At 37.1% G+C, this 23,494-nt stretch overlaps 1 protein-coding gene across 3 annotated transcripts in view; it reads right to left on the reverse strand.

Moving 5' to 3' along the window:
* The window catches only part of PTPRO (protein tyrosine phosphatase receptor type O), a 239,175-nt gene that overhangs the window by 138,509 nt on the left and 77,172 nt on the right, over positions 1 to 23,494 (reverse strand). The gene's annotated exons all lie outside the window — the stretch shown is intronic.

Consider the following 23,494-nt stretch of genomic DNA (forward strand, 5'->3'; position numbering starts at 1 on the left):
TTGCCTGTTTTTTGTCTTTTTTTTTTTTTAATATTCAAGTTCCAAACTCTCCTGTTATCTCTGTAGGTGATCTCATGTGGGACTGTTGTTTCTTTACCAACTATCTGTGTGCCAAACACTCTAGAATCTGTTTTTCTAGTCCTGACATCTCCTCTGAGCTCCGGACCTGTATATTTAACTGCCTCCCTGAAATACCTGCTCGGATGTCGGAAAGGCATTTCAAACTTAAGGCTCTTAAAATAAACTGAAAATCAACACCTTGCCCTTAAACCTAATCTTTATTTGGTATTCCTCTGTGTTAGAAAACGTCTCACCATCCATCTAGAAATGTACAATCTGGAAATGTGGGGTCACCTTCAACTTCTTTCCCCCCTCACCCTCTCTTACCGAATCTAAATTATCATGTCTTGAGGTTTTTATCTCCTGAACATGTCTTGATTCTGTCCAGATTTCCTTCTCTCTTATTTTGCATGGATTTCTAGAGTTTATTATCTTCTTACACCCTTCCAAACTATTCTCTACACTGTATTCAGAAAATCCTTCCAATATATAAAACTGGTCATGTTGCTCTCTGCCTCAAACCCTTCAGGGGATTCCTATTACACAAGTAACTTTATGGGTCTGCCTTAGTTCCCATATTATTTTAAACTTGATGGTCTTTCCAGCTTCATCTCTTCCCTCTTACTATCTGGCTTTCTGTATTCCAACCAGACAAATCTTTTAGTTTCTTAACTGGAATATTCTTCTTCCCACCTCAAGACTTGTGCATATGCTTTTTTCTCTAAGTGGTCTTTCTGCCTCAGCCCCTTCTTTGAATAATTTACCCTCATCCATTCTTTAGACTGGAATATGGGTCTGTTCTCATCATATTGATCTCAAATCCTAGTGCAGTGCCTGGTACATGGTAAGTACTCAAGAGATATCTTTGGAATGGATGAATGGATGAATGGATGAGAAGTTCATGAGACTCAAAAAAACTTGAAAAAATCCGAACTGACCGGTTCAGATGATGTGTCAGATACACCTCATTAATCTCAATATCCAATATCTACAATAACCCCTGATTTTTAGTGAGTATATTAATGTGGAGAAGTAAGGTTGTATATATAGTGCAGCCATATATGGTTATAGGACCAATTCCTAGTTACTGGGATGTAAGAGAAAAGTGCAACTCTTAGAAAGTGTTCTGAAAGGAAAGGAATGTGCTTTTTTTCAGTTATCCTCTTCCTTCTGGCTGAAATGCAAAAATTCCAGCATTTATCTTGGATCATGAGGTGACTGGAAAATAGAAGTCATGAATGGAGAAACAAGATAGAAGGAGTCTGCATCCCTGGCACCAGGAGGCACCATTCCAGTCTCAGATGGCACACCTATGTGAGCAAGATGTAAACCTCTTCCTTATTTGAAGCACTAGCCCTTTGTGTTTTCTGTGGCATTAAGTCAAACCTAAACCTGATTAAGTTTTTCTTAGAACCCTTGGTTTAAAAAAATTTTTTTATTATAAAATAATTTTCACTCATAAAAAGATTACGAGCATAGAATAAGGGAATCCCAGAGACTGTTTACTCAGATTTACCAACTGTTAACATTTTGCATTTTGCTTTATTTGTTCTGTCTGCCCATCTACCTCTTTATCTACTATCTATCTATCCATCCATATATATAATTTTATTATATATATCATTTTATTATCCATCCATATATGTATAATTTTATTATAAAATGTATTTTTAAAAAACTTAAACCATTTGAGAGTAAATTCCATAAATCATGACCTCTCTTACTTCTGTGCATATTTACTCAATAAGAAAGACATTCTCTTATATAACCACAATATAGTTATCAAGTTTAGGACATTTAATATTGACACAATACTATTATGTAAAACTCAGCCCATATTTCATTTTCACCCATGGTCCCAATAATTTTTCTATAGTAAATTATTTTTCACGTCTAGAATCTTATTCAGAATCACACATGCATTTAGTCATCATGTCTCTTTAGTTTCCTTGAATCTGGAACAGAGATCATTGATTTTGAACTGGAGACCTGGACACCTGGAATAAAGACTACATTTCCCAGCTTTCCTTGCACCAAGGTGTGCCATGTGACTAAATTCCATTCAGTGGCAATAAGTTCAATGTAGATATTGAGAAATTTCCTTAAAAAAAAAGGCAGCATGTGCCCTTCATCTTTTCCTACCCTCTTCCTCCCCTTTGGTGCTTAGAATGTAGAGTGATGGCTAGAGTTTCATTTTGAACCATAAACAGGTGGGTCGTACCCTAGTGATAGCAAATAGAAAGATGCAAGGTTTCTCGTCTTTGACATCACAAAGCACCATTTCAGCTTCAGAGAAATACTCAGAATGTATTTCGAATTTGAAAATTTTGTTAAAAAAAAAAAAGACGAAAATGAGGAAGGAAAGTAGTTGCATGAAATAAAAAAAAAATTTAAACTTAAAAAATTCTGTGTGTTTTAATCTTCAAAGCCGGTAAACTGCACCATATAGTTTAAAAGTGTGGCGTAATCCAACACTTTGATAGCAAAATATTTGAAAGTGCAAACACACTCTTTTCAGAATTTTGGCTCTACTTCCATATATAATCCTTTTATAAGAAATTGAACTGTTATATAGTAAGTTTCTGTATTTTCAATTTGACCACTAATTATTTTCTGTTGAATATCAAAATAAGAGAAGAGATTCTACTCCCACAAATGGAAAATAGCACAATGAATGATCCATTCTGCCTTCCCCCCGGCCTTTTGCAGACAATGCTGAGCACAAAGTGAGTATGCTAAGGATCACTATGTTACTTTTAAGTATCATGTACCCTTGCAACACAATCATTTGTAGTAATGGCTTGAAATCAACTTGTTCTAAAAATGGTGTTGTTGTTTTCTTAAATTTCACATGGTCCTTTGTTAAAGCACTTGATCTTAAAAGTGCTACCCAGAGGAACACTTGCTTTGACACTAACGAAAGGGTCCAACTTTTCTGCCTCCTCCTGCTTATCTAAGGAAAGAAATCCACCATCCCCAGACCTCATTCCCAGAAACCCTAAATTCCCCTCTCCTATTCAGGGTTCGAGAAGTTTACTGCAAAACAAGTTTTTACAGCTATTGTGAGAACCACTCTGGTTACCTATATTGCTAAGCCCTGTCCTTCATTTATAAACATGAATGTATAAAAATAAGAATGGCTAATCAAGGGCTACCAGAAGTTGAAGAAAACCAATGCCTTCACATATAAGGAGAAAGCTGATTAAACAGAATTAATCCTAGAGGAATCCAAAATAATGCAACAAAAGAGAATTTAAAAAGACACAGTGGGAGAACAAATTGCTATGAAAAAGGAATAAGGTGAGATCAAGAAAACATTCTTAGAAATTAAAACCATGATAGCTAAAATTTAGCACTTTAATGGAAGGTCTAAGAATTAATTTGGCTGACAACATCTCCCAAAACAAGACATAAAAGACAAAAAAAAATATAAATTTAATAGAAAAGTTATGAGAAATAGAGAATAAACTCAGGATATTCAGTATCCATTTTTCCAGAAAATAAGAACAGAGAGATGAAAGGAGAAACCCCCCCCACCACCATTTTGATTCTATCCTATCACGTGAACATCTAAAGGGCCTAACACACACAACCAAATTAAGAAAAACTTGTCTGGGGGATAAAGGTAACACTATATTCAATATACACAATGATTTTTTAAGAACCAGTTTTCTGACACAGTACAAAGTGTCAAAGAAATAACAAAAAAAAAAATTTCTCTGAGCTGAAAAAGGACTTTAGTTCAAAAAAGCTTACAAAGTGCCAAGAGTAATAAAGTGATAATAATAATAATAATAATAATAGCAACCTAAATATTCTGCAAGGATTGTTAGATTTAGCAAAGAAAAATACATGCATTTGAGACAGAGTTTTAATTCATTGTTTATCCGAAATTAAATTAGCGTGGGTGTCTGGTACCTTGTCTAGCCACCTTAACTCCCAATCTACATACATTTAGATGAAACTCATTTGAACTCCAAGGATGAAACAATTCTAGAAACTAGCATGGAAAGGTGTGGCGAACCCTAATGAGTCACCACAATGGAATGACTTTCACATTGGTATCAGACTTCTCCTCTGAAACATAGGATGCTACATTTGGAAAGATCTAGAACATTGAGACAAAGGATTGGGAATCTAAAGTCCTGTACTGGACAGTGTCATTTAAATGTGAGGATGAATACTACAGGAATAAAAGCCAAACTTCTATGTAAGAACATCATAATGATGAAACATTGGAAACATTTCAATTAAAACAGGAACTAGAAAATTAAGAATATTATCACCAATAGTTCTCATTATATACCTACAAAAGGAGAAAATATAATTTAAAAGTGTAAATACTGCAGAGGACGAGATAAAGCTAATAATTTTCATAGGTATGACTGTCTAAGAAAAATTCTAAGATAACTAATTAAGAAACTACTAGAACTAAGATAAGAATTTAATACAGTGATTATATACAAGAAAGACATGCAGATATTAACAGTTTTTCAACACATCGGCAGGATCCAATTAAAAAATTTAATGGAATTTGAGATCTCATTAAAAGTGGAAAACTGAAAAATAAACTCAGCAGTAAGCTTAGCAAATGTTGTATAAGACCTTTCAGAAGAAAAGTGTAAAAATGCTATGACGTATAAGAAAGACTTCAATAAGGGCACCTGGGTGTCTCAGTCGTTAAGCGTCTGCCTTCGGCTCAGGTCATGATTCCAGGGTCCTGGGATCGAGCCCGCATCGGGCTCCCTGCTTGGCAGGAAGCCTGCTTCTCCCTCTCTCACTCCCCCTGCTTGTGTTCCCTCTCTCACTGTGTGTCTCTCTGTCAAATAAATAAATAAAATCTTTAAAAAAATAGAAGAAAGACTTCAATAAATGGAAAGCTACCATATTCTAGTATGAAAAATATAATCATTTTGATGATGTCAGTTGTCTTCAAATTAATTTAAAAGTACACATTATGTCACAAGTCAAAATCCACCCCCCTCCAAAAAAAGTTCATAGAATTTAAGAAGCTGGTTCTCTGTATTTCTTTGGAGGGATAAATGCGTGGGAAGAGTGACAAATATTTCAGAAAAAGAGGACTCTTACTCTAACATTTATCAGCGCCAATGCTGTAAAGTTACAATTAGAACAATGTGGTAGCAGTGAAGGAAGGAACAAACTGAACAATAAAAGAGAATCAAGGAGCTATAAAGAAACCCATGTAGATATCAACATCTATTCTAGAATAAATTTATTATTTCAAATCAATCCGGGAAATAGTGGCTAGTACAACAAATGATGTCACGTTCGAAGGGAAGAGACTTCTAACTCAAATTGTGCACCAAATGAATTGCAAATCGAACAAATTTTAAAGAAAGCAGGATAGCATAGGCTCAAAGCTTGGGCTCCGGAACATTTCCTGGACTCACGCATACCAACAAGTTAGGTAACCTCTCATGCTGTGGCTCAGCCTCCTTGTAATTCCGGGATATTCATCCCTCCCCCCTAGAGTTGTGATGAAGAGTAAACGTGTTACCATTTTTTTTTCCAGCACGCCCGGTTTTTCCTTCTTTATTGAGTATTCCAAGATATAATTGCAGTTGAAGGAGACAAGTGAGAATGGGGAGGTGCGCTGAAGGCACGAAGCTGCTCCTAGACTCGGCTCAGCTCTAGAAGGGAAAGGAACAAGGGCTAAAAAAGGCAGGAGCCGTGCAGCCCGTTGAGGGGGGCGCTGTTGAGGCCCGGCCCGCAGGAGAGTCCTGTCACGTACTAAGTGTGCTTAAACTAAACTTTAAAAATAAAGCTCAGCGGGGAGCCGGCTTCTCCCTCTGACATTCTCCCCTCTCATGCTGTTTCTCTCTCTCTCTCTCTCTCTCTCAAATAAATAAAATCTTTAAAAAAAAATAAAGATAAAATACTTAAAAAAAATAAAGCTCGTGTACAGGATAAAAGCATGGGCAAAAGAACAAACAAGCAAAATGCTGGAGAAGCACAAGCCAAACATAAAAATGACAAAGGATGACGATCAGGATTTGTAAAGAGCTTCTAGAAGTCAAAAAGCAAATGGCAACGAATTATGGGGAAAATGGATGAAAGACATGTATCAAAGAAAAATGAAAGCCAAGTCGTCCGACCTGATTATAATCTCTAGTGCCTGGGAAAACGCAAACTTAAACATGAGTGAAATAACTGCAGCTTTAGAAGGAAGCCCTTGCTGCCTGAGGGAAGAGAGGGGCACTAGTCTCCTGGATGAGACCAGGGCTGTGAGTAACAGCCATTCACATGGAATGGTCTGCAGAGAGGGGCGCCGGCTCACCTTCACCACTGTACTCGAGTTGTCCTGGGCTGACTTCCATTCCCTAAATACTCCACACACTTCCCTCACATCTGTGGATATCTCCTCCGGTGGAAATGCCCTGTTTCTGTTTCTTCACCTGGCAGTATTCTCTGTTATCTTTCAACACTCAGCTCTGATCTTTTCTCTTCTGGAATACCTTCCTTAACTCTCAGAAGAGAGTCCCCTCTTCCATGCACCCATTATTTTGTGGTGGTTGTTGTTTATAAATCAACTATGGGTTGATCACCATTTTCCAATTGCTTTATCCTTCTGTGTGCCGATCTCCCAGAAGATCGCAAACTCCTTAAGGAGCAAGGCTCTTCCTAGTTTATTTCTCTGCACATATCAGAGCTCAGCACATAGTAGAGACTTAATAATATCTTTGCTAATGATGAGTGAATATTTATTTTAAAAGACTTCCTTTCTGTTTTCATGGATAATTGTAAATTGATTCTACAGTCTTTAACAAATCTATTCCTACTTCAGCCATAATCATAGAACGTAAAAACTGTTAAATGTTAAAGGAAAATAGGATATTTTCACCATCAATCAATGTCACTTTTTAATATTTCCACCTTTATACTCTGGTTTGGAAAAGCCTTTTCAGAAAAAAAGAAAAGAAACTACCCTGTCAAACATGTGAATGATGATGTTCTATAAATATAAGATTTAAAATAGAACGTGCTGTATGTAAATAAATAAGAATATATTTCACTGAAAAGTTAGTACATATGTTCCATCCCGTATTCCTGCAATATTTAGTTGAGAATATTCAGTTACAACTTAAAGCTCCAGAAAAAAATGCTGATAATTGGAAATGCTGTCCAGCAAGTCCGAGGTGCATCTTTTTGTAGGTTGCCTGTTCTATGAGGCTGTCACATTTTAAAAGGCTAATAAATTCCCTTTTGATAATCAGACTTCTCTAACTGTGCCCTTAACATCTCAGCTGGAGGAAGGGTAAAAGCAGAAAGACAGGATGGAACTACTATAAGTTGTCTCCCTGGCATTATCTCTTAGCCTGAGTATTCATGGTATTGGCTCTGAGTCATCTAAGTGAGTTGGAGAGGTAATTAGGATATTGACAGGCAGAAGCAATGGATATGAGTGAACCTATGATTATCCCATTATTTGCCTTTACTGGCTTGATGTTGAAAGCAAAGAAGCAACTCTAAAACCAAATAAATCTGAGCTGTCATTGCACACACATATAAAAACAAAACAAAACAAAAAACTTCTAGGTATCCCAAATTATGTTATGGATCTGAATGAATCAAAATGTTTGCATTCATCCTAATGCTTAAGCAGGCAGTAAAATTGGGTTTACATAGAGAATAGTGAATAATATTTGATTTTCCAAAAATATTTACATATTTAGTAATTTCCAGCTATTTTTTTCACGCACTAGTCCAATATTTGTTTTACTATAACCCACCTCAGTGTCCACTTCTACAAGAAATAAACTATAATTAAGTAAGGAAAATTTTTCCGATCACAAGCTTATTCATGTTTTACCGTTTTATTTCTTCCATCTTAACACTTTGCAAAGCATAAACTTAAAAGATAATTAATGGTCTAATTTTCCAAGATCAATAAATTATAAAAACTCTAGGAAACCTGGAGAGCGTCTAGTCCAGCCATCTTATTTCAGATCAGTAGAATCAGAGGCCTCGGAAAAGAGAGGGATTTACCAGAGGTTCACAGCAATTAGAAAGTAGGTCAGGAGCTCCGCTCTCCTGTGTCCCAGCCGGGGGCACTTTCCACCAGGTGACCCTGCCCTCCACCCAGTCTTTGCTTTGATTTCTCTAAAATGATCTTCTCCCTGAATGTGTAACATTTTCTCTTTCTTACCGCCCCTCAAAAAGTTAAGCAAGCAAATAATAAATTCCCTTTGCATTTCACTATGATCATAACCTTTTAGAATTTAGGGAGAAAGGATGTACAATAGGATTTGCAAATCATAGATGGTAATTATCTCATTATTACAAGGAAGAGAAATGTTCTTTGGTTTTATGCAACATGGGATTCACATCTTTAATCCATACCTTCTGCTCACACAGTGGCATGCTTTGTGTTACATTTGGTTAATCACTAAATATTTACCTTCTTTTAAATATTTAATATCTTATTGCCCAGTTTCTCATTTACTATAACAAATATTTCTTACATCTTTTATTATTCACTGACTGGGAAATATGCAAAGGATGTTGAAATTAGCCACTAATGAGATGAGCCCCAAAGCCTGGGCCCACATTTCCATGTTGTCACTTTGTAACCATGTGGTTTAGGCAAGTCACCTAATCTTTCTAAGCCCTGATGTCCTTCCTGAAAAAAAAAAATAATGCTGTGTTTTGGAGGAATGGAAAAAAATGTATTTAGGCTGAGCCTTATTCCATGGCCATTTTCTTAGATTAAAAATGTCAAAATATTGTCAGTGTTACCTGGTTCAGCCTAATATATAAAATAGTTGGCACATAGTAGACACTCAGTTATAGATAATACAATTAGTAAAGTTCTTTCTCAAGGTATTTTTTGCTATTTCATTCCTTATAAAGTCATATTTGCACGAAACCATCACCTTAATAGCTAAGTGATGGGTACCATGTGTAAGTTGTTGATTGCCTCAAATGCCTTGAAAAACAACCAAAAAGTATTTGCCCTGGTTTGGCAATATCCAAATCCGACTCCCTGGGGTAAATTATTTTGGAATTGCTGCAAAGATTTGTTTAGCAACTCTGTGGCACAGAAAGTATCTTAAATTGAATCATTCTTTTTTTTTCCTTAAATGGAAAGTTTCACATTTATTTCTTTGTTCTCTTATAGCTAGATAGTAAAAATATTAGCCAAAGTTAAAAAAAAAAATTCATCATGAATCAAGTATGGTCCTAAGTCCATCATGTACTCTCAACAATCCCCTGAGGTAGGTGCTCATACTGACCCACTTCAAAAATGAACTGAGACACAGAAGGTGTAGGAGTGCTGACAATACTGACTCCATCTTTGGCCCTCCATCTTGTTCATGTCTGGCGATGATTTTCCTCAGGGTTATGTGTTCCTGGCCCCTTGGAAGATAATGTATGCCCTGACCAGAATGCAGGAAGCCTTGCTCTGGTCCTTAATGTTGTTTAGATAATTAGTAGAGATAACACAGTTTCTTCGCCCACGTTTATGGTGCACAGGTGACCCCACGGGTCTGTTAAGTGGTAGACCCTTGGGCCTCACCACAGCACCCTCTGCACATCCCTTGCTCTATAAAATCTGTAGACTGAGGTCTGGACTTTGGGGAAAACAGTTGCGAGCGTTGGTACCTGCACGATCCCCAGACAGTAAGTTACCCTGAAGAAAACTGTAAACTCTGTGGGGTGTCCTGCTTCATTTTCTGCTCTCCAAGTGTCTTCTCAGTTTGGGGGATACTTGATAGTCTCTCCTCCATCTTCTCACAGAGAGTGACTTACCAAGATCACCGAATTAGTAGAGGCCAAACTAGAATTTGACCCGAGGCGATCTGATATTGCAACTTTGCACACTCTTCTCTGCACACTAGATATCACAAGGCTTTATATATGGTAGTCCTTCAGTAATGATAAATAATATAAATTACTGGAAGCAGGGAACAGATACAGATTCCAGAATAAATACTTTGGCACTAGGATGATAAAGAATACCACACTCTTTTATTTTTGTTTTCTTCATCCCTACGTGGCCCAGGCAATGAACTAACAACTGACCTGCAAATTAAACCTTCCTACACATAGGTTTTTTGAATCTTCTCTCTTGGACCACAGTGTTTGTTTCTTACTTTTGATCAGGCACTATCTGTACTGTATCTTTTAACTTACATTATTATGTGAACCACTGTCATCCATCCCTTCCTCCCTTCCTTTCCTTCCTTCCTTCCTTCCTTCCTTCCTTCCTTCTTTCCTTCTTCCTCTTTCTCTCTTTTTAAAAATGTATATTTACTGAGCTCCTCACCCATACTAGGCAGCGAGCTAGAGACTAAGGTGAATCAAACAGAACCACTGTTCTCAAAGATTCAGAGCCTCAATGGAAAGACAGGAAAACAATTAAGTTCAATGAAAGATCCATTGTAGGTACTACAAAGATGTATATGGAAGGTAAGGGTATAAAGGGTGTTACGGTTCTATTTAAGAAGTAGTCATTTTTTAGAGAAGCATTTGAAGGTAAACTGATATGATGTCTGGAACTTGTTTTAACATACTCTAGGAACAATATCTAGACAAAAGAGGGATGGATAAATGAAATAATAATGGCAAACTTGATCATTGTTAAAACTGGGTGCTCAATACATGGGCAATTGTTATATTATTGTCTCCAATTTTGTATATATTTGAAATTTATGGTAAAAATGTTTAAAAAGTACATCATCGGCATAATTAACATTTATTGAATACCTACTAAGTGGCAGGTACTAAGTGCTTTTCCTGTAAAAACTTATTCAACTCTCGCAACTACCCTGTGAGGTAGGAGGAAACTCACAGAGAGGTTCAGTAAGTTGCCCAGGTTCACAGAACTAGCGAGTGGTGGAGCTGGGCATTCTCTCCATATTATATTGTTTCTCACCATAGGGTAACTATTATAATACATAATGATAGTTATTTAGTATTTTTAGGTACTGTGCTAAATACTTTATGTATAGTATTATATTTAATCCTTGCAAAAATATAAGGACTCTCAAGGGTCCCTTTTATGGTGGCGTGGGTTGGTCAGGAAATGTGGTAAGACAAGCAAGAAGGGATGCCTGAGTTGAGTTTCTATAGCTGAAAGGCACTCTCCCAGCATGGAAAGGATATGATCCCGCCCTAGGCAGTGGGAGAATCCTAACTCCACAAAGATATGATGGTTCACACTGGGGCCTGCAGTGGAGGAGAACTAGGCGTGAAGTGAGTGGTGCAAGAGTTGGGCAAGGTTGGATAACCAGGTAGAAGTGGGATCTGGAGGTTCTCATGACATGGTAAGCAACTGGGGCACCATTCCAAAAATTATGAAAAATACACTATCAAGTTATAAGCAGGAAAATGGCAATATCAGATTTAGTTTTGTAAAAGTCAACTAAGGACCCCTGAGGGGTATGAATCAGATGAGGCAACATCCAATATGTGACTGACTCGACTGGTTTGTTTAATGGATGCTTTGAATGCACATTTGCTCATCTTGATAAAGTCTATGCCATGTTGGGTTACTTCTCTATTCTCTGAAAACAAAAACAAAACAAAAGACACAAACCATACTGGCTTTCACTTTTTCTGTGTCTTTTCTCTCTCACGCACACAGTGCCTACTTAAATGATATGTTCTCAAAGGGCATTAAATAAATGTGGAACACCAAGTCATTTTCTTACCATAGTCTGTTTTTTTTTAATTAGAAGAAAAATGAATTCCCATTGGTCAATCTTTGAGGTCACCACTCTTTATTCTGTGGCTTAGATGGCTTGATGTTCATCTTAACTATTAAGAAAATGATTTTGCTTTAGCTTCAGTTAAGTATGTGGTTACATCTCTCACGTGTAATAAAAATATTTATTTCCAGGGATCCTGAAAAAGGAGGAAAGCGATCTAAATTGCTTCATCCTCTGACATGTACTCTTTTCTGAGAGTTTATACGTGCTATTTTTAATAGGCAGCTTTACTACCGCATTGACCTTTCTCCAAAACTCCTGGGTCTGAAAAAATTATATCGCATCAATTAGTCTCCTTGGAGCATCTTGAAATGATAAATGACTTGTTGGCACGAATGAAGGGAAAGGAAGCTTTTCTCAAGGAGCAAAGGAATATCTGCCAAAAAATCATAGCTGATCGGTGCTTATTCAGTCTATGCCTTGAACTCACCTTTCTTCTTTCAAAATTGTCTCTGTTTTGATCTTCAGGGGACTCTAGCTCAAAAGTCTGATTTAATATGCATTAGTAATGTTCTAATTTTACACCATAGAAAATGTACCATCTGCCATGCAAGATTTTACTCTTGAAGCTTCCAAAATGTTCAAATTTTTTCTAGTTTTATAGTAATATTTAATACTTCTGTATGTGTGTCTAGTGTGACTGGTCCCTACAATCACTTCTGCTGAAGATCCTTTATGCAAGACTAACCATATCTACACCAAACATCTGTACGTCAGGAAGCTCATGAGATAAGCCAGAAAAAAGGAAAACAACAACAAGAACGACAGGAGTTGAGCTGGGTAGTTCATTCATTCAACACATCCTTATTGAAGGCCACGTCTGCGTCAGGTACTGGGCATCTACCAGTGAGCGCCATAGATGTTGTGGAGTTATGGCAAAGTTAATCTATATTAGCAATTAACTTATGCTATAATATGAAGAACTTGGAGTGATTAAGCATGTTCACATTTAGCAAGTGGAGAAGCCCTCTGCATTGAATTTCTTTGCCTGTGCAGCTCAGAGTTCTTGTCCACAAGGAGGAAGGACCATGAGCCTCACCTGAATGGAAGTTGGCACAAGGCTGCCTTCATTGAAAAAGTCTTTCTAGGAAAAAAACAGCTGAAATGAACAGTATGCCTAGTGATTAGGTAATTTACATTCTGGCACAAGCTGCTTATCTCATCATGCACATTCTACCAAGTTCCTTGTCTTGCTCATAGATGGGCAGGCAGTCTTCCCATCTGACTTGGGATTGCATTGCTCTCGACTATATTCCTGCTTTGTTGAATTACCAACTGTAGACTCAGTTCACGAAGGCTGTAATTTCGGTGCATGTTTCAGGAAAGACTAAATCGTAGCCTTAAAGATCCTGAAGAATTCCAGTTCAGAAGGAGATTTTGGGGAGCAACACAGACACAATCAAGAATGTAGAACAGACCCATGTTCCTGTCCTTCGATTACATTCCTTTCATCGCTCTGGTTAAGATTTTACACATCAGTTCCTTTGTGGGAAGGAACTGGAATATAATCAATACTTACTACGTACTCATTAAAGTAGCTTCTCAAACGTAATGTGCATACAATCTCCCTGGGAACTTGTGAAGAATACAATTCTTATTTAATAAGTCTGGGGCAGGACCTAGTTTCTACATTTTTGACAAGTTTCCAGACAATTCCAATACTGTTGGAACAATGGGTCACACTGAGTAGGGAGGCTTGGTATTTGCAATATTTACAGTTCATTGCACAATCATTGCAGAAACCTGGACTTAGTCATTTACAATGTATTCTTTTGCTGTTTATATACAGACATGAATTAAAGATCCTCTATCTTACGTTGTATTCAAGTCTTATTAAAAACTTATAAGTAATATGCATAGAATTCACTCATTGCTTTCTCTTAATATCTATATTTGCATAGGTATTATTAATTAATTTTTTAACCTACACTTGGTACCCTTGCATATAGTTGGACTGTGTAGGAATAAAGGATCTGACTATTTCCTGAAAGTTCTTCAGATAGTTCCCCAAAGCATGGGAATCTATAGTCTTGTGGCTCTCAGGAAGGTACAAATAGGGCTTGGGTAAATAAAAATAAGAGAATCGTTCAATTACATCCCATATGTATAAGTTCCTGTAGAGACAGGGAATTAATATAAAATTTGTATCCAAGCCACTTTCCCACTTCTCCTCATATGCTGTTATTGATTTTCTATTAGCATTTGTCTCTGGCCAACCACTGACACAAGGTCACATTCATAAAGGTAATGAAGAGAAAGCCAGGGAACTTGAGTTTTGCTGCTCCCAACCTGGAGAAAAATCTGCACAACCCCACTTAGTCACGGAGAAGAGTATTTCAGTTGCCAAGAGAAGAGGAAGTGATGAAACCCTTGCCAGAATATAAAAAACCCACTAATTTCCTAACAGAGGACTGTCAATAAGTATTTGGGAAATTGGATTAACAGAGAAGAGCTGAGATTTAGCTTGACCATTAATCATGGCGTGTGGGAAATGTTAAGTAAGCTTGAGACTCACGATCCAATCATTCATTCAACCTGACAAGGACAGGGCATTGGAAAAGATTCTAAAATCTTTTTAAAAATATTTTATCTATTTATTTGTCTGAGAGAGAGAGAGTGAAAGAGAGAGAGAGCACAAGCAGGGGGAGCCGCAGGCTGAGGGAGAAGCGGGCTCCCCACTGAGCAAGGAACGTGAAACAGGACTTGATTCCAGAACCCTGGGATCATGACTTGAACGGAAGGCAGACGCTTAACTTACTGAGCCGCTCAGGTGTCCCAAGAGTCTAAAATCTTAAGTTTGTGCCTTTTAGTACTTCTCAACAAAACTTGTTCAATGAATGTGAACTAGACACTGCACTAAGTACAGGAGATTCAAAGATGAATAAGACATAGTCCCTGTCTTCAAGTGGTCCAGTGTTATGGGACTCACAGACAAATAAATTATAGACTAAAATACATCAGTGTTATTTGTTCCATGTCTGTTATACGATCCCTGAACTTAGATAGGAGACTTTATTGGTATTCTGATTTTAATAAAGCTCTTTATATTGTGATTAGTTCCTGTTGGTATGATTTTTGTATTCTACAGCAAAAAGGAAATTTTGCTCTCTTCTTCATGACAGCCTTTTAATATTTGAGGCTGGCTCTCATAATTATATGTAGATACTTCTTCAAACTAAACACTTATTTCCTGTTCAAAGAATAACAGAGAGAAAAAAGTAATAGATTACTATAAACATACAGTTCATTCTTAGCACATTATTTTATTTATATAATCAATAGAGTGTATAATAAATTGATTTCAACCAACCAAAGCACGATTTATATAAGAAAAAGTGGCGGGAAAGAAGGAAAAGCTGGGGACAATTTGGAAGAGCAAGTTTTGCTCACCTTTTCTTGAGCAAGCTGCCAATTAGCTGGGAGACTGCAAAGAAGCCATGTAGGGTATTTTGCCCTTGGGCAGCTGGATGGGTCAGCAAGGGAAGCAACTTAGGTTATTTATGGATTTTCTAAAATTTGAGTATTTCTCTGTGATGCTCTTTCTGTATTTTCTCTCTCTGTTCTTTCTTAGCTTCTCCATCTCCACCACGCCTGCTCTTCCCAGTTATTCTTATTAGAGCGTCTCATGCATAAACGCTTTCTAGATTCCATGCCATCTTGGTGGAGTTGCTTTTGAGATTATTCTTGAAGAAATTAATGGGCAATATTGGCTTTGCACTCTCCATGGTCACATCGTAGGCTTAAAAAATAATTGAGTAGATTTAGACTAATTTTCCATGCAAAATCAATTACAGATTTAGAAATGGTATTTTCCTAATGGCTATATTAGTTGACTAAATTTCCTTTTTCAAGAAAAAAATAATCACAGCCATCCCCCCCCTTTTTTTGCATTTTTAAGAATAAATTGTTAGTCAACATTTTCTTGCTTCTTTTATAGGTGTTCAGGTAATTGAGTTTCTGGCCAAGATAACTGTGAGAAAGAGAAGTCATCCTAAAAGATAATTTATGATTATAACTAAAGCAGGTAAAGAAATTAAAATTTGAAATAAAGACTGTCAAAAGTATGAACCTGACTTTTATGACTCTTAGAAGGATACACAACAGAAAGGGCACTCTTAGATGGATACTCAACAGAAAGGGCACATCTCTAGTAATACGTTCCCGATTTACCAGGAAAAAATAAAATAGCTTCTGTGTAGAGGATTGAGTTAGGGCACGAGAAAGAAAACGAGAGGTATTATGCCAATACACCTAGCAAGCTTCGGATTGAGCAATAGGCATTTACTGAGGACCTGCCAGATCAGGGGCCCTGTGCTAGGATTTGCAGGCTTCTGGAATATTTTGTGTGGCCTGCAGAACCAAGGCATTGGTATTATTTGGGAGTCCATGATAAATGAATCTATTTCTATACAAAGGCAAGTGAATGGAAAGATCAATTCTTTCCCTTTTAATTACTTTGCAATTCATGTTTTGTAGTTTTTAGATAAATGGAAATAGTTACTTAGCATACTGACACTTAAACTTTAATTTTCAATGTTACTTGATCCCAAGTTGATAGTTTTAAATCTTGTTTTTGTTTTTGTTTTTCCCATTGTGGAAGCTTTTGCTCAAAGGAAATATTTTTCCCACTAAAAAATAATCTTTTAATCATTTAAAATCTTTTTCAAATCCCAAAAAGAGTGTGATTTTAAAATCTATTAGTGCATTTTTATTCAAAGCATACAGTCACCCGCTATAAAAAATCACACCCAATCATTAACTGTATCAAGGACATCTATTCATTGGCTTGTATTTTCCTTAAGTACAAAAAGTTGGGTTTGTGTGTGTGTGTGTTTGTTTTCTTTTTTGTTTTTGGTTTACAACACCCATTTCTTGTCTTACAGTTCTGGAGGTCAGAATTTGAAATCAGTTTCACTGAGCCAACATCAAGAGGTGCCCAGGGCCATGCTCCTTCTGGAGGCTCCAGGCAACGGTCTGTTTCTTTGCCTTTTCCAGCTTCTAGTGCTTGATTAGGTGCATTCCTTGGCTCTAGGCCTCTCCCTCCATCTTCAAAGTCAGCAGCACAGTGTCTGGCCTCAGTTTTTAATGTTGTCTTCCTCCATTCTGTGGTCAAATCTTTGTCTCTTTCTCATCACGACACTAGATCACTGGTTTACTATAAAAAGGACAGAACTCAAGAACAACCAGATGGAAAAGATGTATAGGGCAAGGTACGGGGAAAGGGGCTCGGAGTTTCCATGCCCTTTCCGAGAATGATGCTCTCCCCAAATCTCCATGCATGCATCAGTCAAGAAGCTCCACTTAACGTATTTTATAAAATATAATACTGTTTCCAGTAAGTAATGGCTAGCACTTGGTAGTATAAATCTTTCAGGAGAATGTAAAGATGTCAAATATTCATTTATAAGAAGATACAAAATACAACATTATCTAAGACAATTACTTAGGTTTGTTTATTAAGTGTCTCTCTTTTTTTCAAAGATTTTATTTATTTATTTGGCAGAGAGAGAGCACAAGTAGGGAGAGTGGTAGACAGAGGGAGAGGGAGAAGCAGGCTCCCCACTGAGCAGGGAGCCCAACGCAGGACTCAATCCCAGCACCCTGGGATCATGACCTGAGCCGAAGGCAGATGCTTAACTGACTGAGCCACCCAGGCTCCCTAAGTCATGACTCAACTAGTTACAAACTGGAGTTAAAAAAAAAAAAAAAAGAAAGTACAGGAATGTTACTTAAGGGTTTTCTTCATTCCAAAGCTGGAACAGCTAAACTCATGTCTTAACGAACAGAAAAAAACCTTTTTGGTGACTTATCCAATGAAGCCATGATAGACTCTGTCACAATGAAACGTTTGATTTTAACTGCCAGAGTATAAAACTGTTAATAAAAAGTCTTACTTCTCTTGACATATATATATATAAAATATGGTAGCTGACATTGTACATTGATTTCAATGTACAAAACATTGGAAAAAGTCTAATTTCTAAGAATTGGTTTTCAAAAGGAACAGTATCCCTTAGGGCAGGAAATAATAACGCTGTATGTTTTAAAATATTTTAAGGCATTTTCAGATGCTAGTCTCACCAGAAGATCTGGCATTTCCATGTTAAGGATTCGTAGTTTCAACCATGTGTGAGTGACCCCAAAGATATTTTGCATTTTGGCTGACATATGAATCTGAGCCCAGTGTGTGAAAACAATAAACATGGTAGTAAATGATCTTGGCAGAATTTCCAGCATGCTTCTCTTAAGGAGTCTTGATGGCTCTCTTTTTCCTTATTCAGTGACAATTACTTAGATTGTTTTTAGACTGCTTGAAGCTTGTTGCTTAGCCAAGATAATTTATTTTCCCACAAATTGTAACAGGGCTAGGTTAAATATAGTAAAATGACCCCAAATAATGCTCTGAGTCGTTGTGGTAAATCACAGACTATTTGAGGATTAAGCTCTTTTTCAAAAATGGAATAACATGAAATCACTTTCCAAGTGGACTATTTTCCAATTGTTTAAGCTAAGCATCATGGTAGAATTTCGTATTGTCTTTTAGACTCTCCATGTTAAAAATCAAATGTGTCCACCAAGTTCTTAGGTCAAGGTTGAATGTGCTCAAGTGTTCTGTTTAGGCTTTAGACTAATGGTGAGGATGCCCTGGAACATTCTGTTTTGAATACACAGTCACTGTGTATTACATTGAGATCCTAAAGCCCTACTACTTTGTTTTTAGCTTCTCCATAGGCACTGTCACCTTCTCTGTTCCTTTTCCAAGGGTAACATATACCCAAAAGGAGCAAAGAAAGGAGATTATTTAAAGAAATAAAAAAAAAACAGACTCCTAACTATAGCGAACAAACAGATGGTCACCAGAGGGAAGGTGGGTGTGGGGATGGGGGTGAAATAGGAGATGGGGATTAGGAATACAGGCATCATGATGAGCACTGAGTAATGTGTAGAATTGTTGAATCACTATATTTTATACCGGAAACTAATATAACACTGTATGTTAATTATACTTGAATTTAAAAAAATTAAAAAACTAAAAAAAAATTAAAAAATAAAGAAGTTAAAAATAGGACTGTTTCCTTCAAAGAAAACTTACTTCAGTCACCAGGAAAAACACTTGCACATAACTCTTTATTTTATTTTCACATGAAATAATAGCCTGTATTTTGTGTATAGACAATGGAAGCAAATATCCAGAAACACTGAGACAAATAATTAAGTTGGACCATATATAGTTCTCTGAATAAAACAAATTAGGAGATGGTGGGATTAAAAATCTGAATAATTGCTTTGATTGACTCTGGAAGTAAAAGCACCTTCTGAATTAACAAACATCCTTCTTTTTAAAGTAAGTAATTTAAAAAATTACCGAAGGACCATTCTCTTTAAGATACAGTTCAAGTATCATTTTTCATAATAACGTCACTTTCCTCATAGCAGTTTACTTCTTCAGCCTTTAATTTAGTGAGCTAACATTTCCTCATTACCAAAAATACTGCATAATTGTCCATGTAATTTCTTTAGGAAGATAATTGCATAGCATCCTGATCTCAGCTTGGAAAATTAGCTGTCAGGGACAGATAATTTCTATGTGCCAAGATTTAAACCACTATCCTTCCGATGTTATCGTCAAATATGACGAGCTCTATTGGATGTAGGAGTCGGTAATAAATCACTCCTTCAATAAGGGACCTATGGTGTCCCCATCATGAATTACCCTGCATTTCAATCCCACCTACAGTATTCTCTGTCACACTGCTTACATTTCTATTAGGACACAATAATATTTTTACTATTGACAGGACTTTCCACCAACTGATGATGAAAAGCAGATTTGAATCTAATTTACAAACTACAATTATTTATGTGAACAAGTTAATCTTCGCAATTATACCTGGAAATTATTCATGAAATCAATTTTCATCAGAAGAATAGGTAATTTATATAGAACACGCAGGATCATTTTCAACTTCCACTTGGTTTCTAGCATGGTTTTTGCTTCTTTCATTCTCAGTCTTTTTCTGTTGGTAAAAAGGATCTAAAAACACCTGTCCCTACAGCTACAGAGGAGTGATTTACACAGAATTGCTTTTGTACATGAAGATATATTATGTATGGAAAGTCTATAAACCCACATGATGTAAATGATACATAAGAAAGAATACATATAATTATTATTTTGATAATACCTTCGTTTAATTAGTGGATAGATTCTGATACCTGATGCTTACGTTGGAAATGAAACTAAGCAAGTATGATTATCTTAAGGAATCTTTAATAATGCAATGTTATTTATGAACCTCCCTTGTTAATTATTTAAAAAACATTACCATGCCCCCTCCCCCACTTCCCTGCCCAAGACCTAACTTGGTTGCTTGTTCAAAGAAGGGCTTCAGGTACTATATTTTGTTTCTAATGTCGACCATGGCTATTTTTTCTCTATAATTTAGATGGATAATTAAAATTTTTTCCTAACCCACCCTTCTCAGGACCCACGAGCCTTTGTTCTTTGGGGATACTGTGCATACTCCAAGCTAGAAGGCAAAGAGGGACAGGTCTGGACCTGGGCTTCAGGGTGCCCCACCCTCTATGGCTTCACCTTCAAGGAAGGCAGTCCTTAACATAAAGGAAAGGTTCTAAATATGCAGGTTTTCAGTGCTGTCCTTGCCTGGTGTCAAATGTCCTCCAGAAGAGGATGATCCTCTGGTCCCTGAGAAACCCAGCTCAATCCCATTGGCTGGCAGTCCCATTCTCTTTTCTCCCCAAAGGCCTGCCCTAACTACACACAAAGCACCACCCACCCAGCCTCAGCCCTCCGCGGACACCAGTGATCTTCTGCCATGCCCCAGGGATATCCCATTAGTAAGGCCCTACACTTGCTCTTCCCAATATTGGGCCTCCTTCCTTCCTTCCTTCTTCAGGATTCACCTTTCTGACACCCTCCCAGAGTAGGCCCCCTTCATAGCTCTTCCAACTCTGAAGCTGTCCCTCAAAGCACTAGCCGGCTCACCACCCCATCAGATATGATTTGCCACCTCTCAAATAATAAGCAAATAATCAAAATGCTAAATGTGATTCTCATCTTTTAAGTCCAAAATTTCCATGCAAACACAACACAATACACCATCCTGAATGCCAAACACTGCACATTTCCCTAGAAATATTCTCGGCCATCAGCAAAACACTTAAAAATCTCCATTATTATTAGGACACTGAGGCTCGGTAATTTGCCTCTGGCTACACACTAAGAAAAGGAGTGGGAGAAACTTGATTCAAATTCAGGACCATCTTTGTTCACATACTTGGTTCTTTTTCTTTGCCACGCTGATTTTCGATAGTGATTTATTCAACAAAAATCCTGTTGTTACAATTGTACACCAGTGAGGAAAAAATGGTCATGGAGTTTAACTAGTTTGTGTTAATCTGATTAACATTTGCCCTCCGGACAAAAAAGACCAGAGGTCACGTTGCATTTAGGGAATTATTTTTCTTATGTGTTTCACTAGTTGTGTCTATTGATTCCACACTTGTGGTGTCCTTTTCAGGCAAAATTTTATTGCTTTTCCTTGCATTGATAAATCTTCCCCCTTCTTTCTACCTGTCTCCTTTTTTCCCTCATTATCCTTTAGCTAGTAGCTCTCTGTTAGACCTTAATCAGGCAGGCATGTTTACCAGGAGGTTCTCTGTTTTACATTAAGCTTGTCGAATCCAGTGGTTCCTACTCTGGGAGTAAAGGGGAGAGGAACAGATTCTTAGAAGCTGATGAAAGGACACTTTCTGTGGGTTGTCACTACAATAAACATTACTTTTACACTCTTGTCTGCTGCTCATAAGAAGTGTTAATGTTGCTTTCACAAACAAAATCAAAGTACCCTCTTGACTTGTGTTCCTTCTAACTAACCCTAAGTGCCAGGGAAAAACTCCTACGTAAACCTATGCTTCTCAGACAGGCAACCAACACACCATGGGTCTATGAAATTGGCAAGACCTCTGAGTCCTTTATTGTCAGGCCTCTCAAATTTGGAACATCTTGGGGAAAGTAAATTGGCACAGTGAGAGACAAGGCCAGGTTTTGAAATCAGCTACAGTGTTTTGACATAGTTGTGATTTTCATTGGGTGACTTCCATGAGATCCTTTGTTTCTAGAGTATGGTAAGTGGATGACTTAGTTATCCAAGTTAGTTATCACTATGACATTATTTTTAAAATAATAACTCTAGGAGGTTAATCTAGAAATCCCATTTATTCAAGAAAGCAAAGAAGTGGAAATATAACTGAATTACCCTAAACTTTTCTTGAGAGTTTCTAGCCACGAGGCACTCTGTTAGATAGAGCTTAGAGATACACAGTGGCGTTGTTGTTCTTTATTTCTTGAGGCTAATAATCTACCTGGGGAGATTGGACAAACATAAAAAGACTAACATAAGTACAAAGTAGCATATGTCAAAAGGCAAAATACAGAGAAGTGTTTAGAGTAGGTAATAATCACAAAAGTCTCAATTTTCAGGTAAGGTTTTCTAAAGGGAACTAGCACTTGAAATCAACTGCCAAGAAAAAGAGACTAAATATTAATATTAATAGCAGGTACCATTTATTGGACCCTTTCGTGTCAAACTTGGTGCTTTCTAAGATTCCACCACTCTTAACAGCTCAAGGGGGTTGCTATAAGTATTGCCATTTTCAGGTAAGGAAACTGGGCCTAAGAGAAATTACACTGTATTATATCACTTTTAAAGTGGAAAATAAGGTGCATTTAAAAAAATTTTTCACACCTCAAAGATAATGTGTGTAAAAAAAAAACAACAAACTTACATAGCAAGCCTGGTTACCATCAAGGTTAAAAAAAACTTTTTCAAATGACATAAATTAAAAATGGAAACTCTCAGGATGCCTGAGTGGCTCAGTCAGTTAAGCGTCTGCCTTCAGCTCAGGTCATGATCCCAGGTTCATGGGATCGAGCCCTGAGTCTGGACTCTCTCTCCCTCTGCTGCTCCCCCTGCTCATGCTCTCTCTCTCTCTCTCTCAAATAAATAAATAAAATCTTAAAAAAAAAAGAGGAACCTCTCATGACAGATCTATTCTCCAATACTATGGCTGTTTTGTCAAATGTAGGATGTCACTGGTTTTATTTGGGGAGAGATACTTGATAACACAGCTTTCTATACAGTATTAAAGGTAAAACGACTAAAGGTACCCGTCTTTTTCTAATGTGAGATAATGAAAAAAAAAAAGAGCAGAATCATCATTCTAGCTAGAATCATCATGCTAGCACAGATCAGTAATTACAAACATTATTGAAAATCTACCCCAACCCCCGCCTCCGCTCCTGCATAGGGAAGCATCCAGGCATATCCAAAGGAGGGATGTATTCAAACGGTTAATGTAAAATCTGTATTCTCTCTTGGAACAATAGAATCTCAGTCCTAAAGACCAAAATTAAATAATGATAAAAAAGGGTACTTAAGAAAATACTACTTAAGAAAAGAGGATACTTAAGAGAGAAATCTTGGGCTAGAGTCTGGGATTTTAAGGAAATCCAGTGAGTCCTTTCCATCAAACCCCCATCCTGTACCAGCAGTGCCTGTTCTCTCATCATTTAATTTCCTCATCTTGTAGGAGCAGTCAACTTTGAAATTGCCAGGAAGGCAAAGAGAATGAGCCTGATAGATAAACAGATGGTTGCAAGTCTCGTACACAAAGATCAA

Source organism: Zalophus californianus, chromosome 9 (assembly GCF_009762305.2).
Source record: "Zalophus californianus isolate mZalCal1 chromosome 9, mZalCal1.pri.v2, whole genome shotgun sequence".
NCBI lineage: Eukaryota > Metazoa > Chordata > Mammalia > Carnivora > Otariidae > Zalophus > Zalophus californianus.